This window comes from Lolium rigidum, chromosome 1, assembly GCF_022539505.1.
Source record: "Lolium rigidum isolate FL_2022 chromosome 1, APGP_CSIRO_Lrig_0.1, whole genome shotgun sequence".
Taxonomy (NCBI): Eukaryota; Viridiplantae; Streptophyta; class Magnoliopsida; order Poales; family Poaceae; genus Lolium; species Lolium rigidum.
Window position 1 is genome coordinate 359,448,284 of NC_061508.1, and position 2,554 is coordinate 359,450,837.

Here is a 2,554-nt window from a genome sequence, read left to right on the forward strand (position 1 = left end):
CACTTTATGTCATATTTATGCATTTTCCGGTACTAACCTATTGACAAGATGCCGAAGTGTCAGTTGCTGTTTTCTGCTGTTTTTGGTTTCAGAAATCCTACAAAGGAAATATTCTCGGAATTGGACGAAATCAACGCCAGGGTCTTATTTTTCCACGGAGCTTCCAGAAGACCGAAGGAGTTACGAAGTGGGGCGACGAGGCGCCGCCACACCAAGGCCGCGCGGCCAAGGTGGGCCCCGCGCCGCCCTGTTGTGTGGGACCCTCGCGCCGCCTCCAACTCTACCCTTCCGTCTACTTAAAGCCTTCGTCGCGAAAACCCCTGTACCGAGAGCCACGATACGGAAAACCTTCCAGAGACGCCGTCGTCGCCAATCCCATCTCGGGGGATTCAGGAGATCGCCTCCGGCACCCTGCCGGAGAGGGGAATCATCTCCCGGAGGACTCTTCATCGCCATGATCGCCTCCGGATTGATGTGTGAGTAGTTCACCCCTGGACTATGGGTCCATAGCAGTAGCTAGATGGTTGTCTTCTCCTCATGTGCTATCATTGTTCGATCTTTGAGCTGTCTATCATGATCAAGATCATCTATTTGTAATGCTACATGTTGTGTTTGTTGGGATCCGATGAATATGGAATGCTATGTTATGTTGATTATCAATCTATCATATATGTGTTGTTTATGATCTTGCATCTTCGTTGTAACTCCAAGAGGGAGTATTTATGCTCGATAGTGGGTTCATGCCTCCATTTAATCTGGGACAGTGACAGAAAGTTCTAAGCTTGTGGATGTGCTGTTGCCGTAGGGATAAAACATCAATGCTTTGTCTAAAGATATTTGTGTTGATTACATTACGCACCATACTTAATGCAATTGTCTGTTGTTTGCAACTTAATACTGAAAGGGGTGCGGATGCTAACCTGAAGGTGGACTTTTTAGACATAGATGCATGCTGGATAGCGGTCTATGTACTTTGTCGTAATGCCCAATTGAATTTCACACTACTCATCATGATATGTATGTGCATTGTTATGCCCTCTTTATTTGTCAATTGCCCAACTGTAATTCGTTCACCCAACATGCTATTTCTTATTGGAGAGACACCACTAGTGAACTGTGGACCCCGGTCCATTCTTTTACATCGAATACAATCTACTGCAAACATTGTTCTTTACTGTTCTTCGCAAACAAACATCATCTTCCACACTATACAATTAATCCTTTGTTTACAGCAAGCCGGTGAGATTGACAACCTCGCTGTTACGTTGGGGCAAAGTATCTTGATTGTGTTGTGCAGGTTCCACATTGGCGCCGGAATCCCTGGTGTTGCGCCGCACTATACTCCGCCACCAACAACCTTCACGTGCTCCTTGACTCCTACTGGTTCGATAACCTTGGTTTCTTACTGAGGAAAAACTTGCTGCTGTACGCATCACACATTCCTCTTGGGGTTCGCAACGGACGTGTGCTTTACGCGTATCACCTGCCTCGCGGCCGCCCCGACCAGCCCCGCCCCTGCCCTGCACGAGCTCGCCCCGCGCCGGCCAGGTCGTGCTCCGCTCCGCGCCGGCCAGCTCCGCCCGACCCTGGACGAGCTCGCCCCGCCCCTGCCCTGCACGAGCTCGCCCTGCCCCGGCCAGCCCGTGCTCCGCCCTGCCCCGCGCCGGCCAGCTCCGCCACGCCCGGACAGCCCGTGCTCCGCCTTGCCCCGCGCCGGCCAGCTCCGCCCGCCCCAGCCTGCCCCCGACCCACGCCGGCGCCAGCTCACCGGAATTTGGTCGGATTCCGGCGAATTTGGTTGGATTCCGGCGATGGTACCGGCGGAAGCAGTTAGCTCGAGCTGAAATTTCAGCGCGCCACGAGTACGGGTTGTGTTCAGTTCGCTGTTTCAGCCCCTACAAATACAGGCCGAGTTGGGTTTTCGGTCTCGGCCTGAAAACTTTTTTTCGGTTTTGCCTCGTCTACGATGACTGATCTGCGCCGTTTTCTGAACTGAATCCGTAAATTGACAGATATTTTTCGGTTTTGCCTAATTTACGGACTCTGTTAGAGATGCTCTTAGTTGGACAAAATAAGCGCTTCAAATTGAAGGCCAGTGTTGAACGTTCGTTTTTTTTCAGAAATACTGTACTAAGAGCATCCCCACTCGTCTCCCCAACGAGGCCCCCGATCGACGTTTTTTCCATCCGGACGGCGTAATTCGGCCCAGTCGTGCCCCCGGTTCCTCGTTTTCGTCCGGATTAGGCCCTAAATTCATCCGGCGAGCCCACGCCAACCCCGGTCCCCCGAGGCGCGCTCGGGGACTCCGGACGAGTGAAAAGCGGGGAAGGGCCCGCTCTGTCGGCGACTGGACACACGAACCCCACTCAAAATCTCTCCCACCCCTCGTATCTCTCTCGCCGCCGTCACCACCCCGCCGGCTTGTTGCCCAGATTCCGCCGCCCCTTGATGACCCACAAGTATAGGGGGTGTATCGTAGTATTTTCGATAAGTAAGAATGTCGATCCCAACGAGGAGCAGAAGGTGTTGACAAGCAGTTTCGATGAAGGATTAC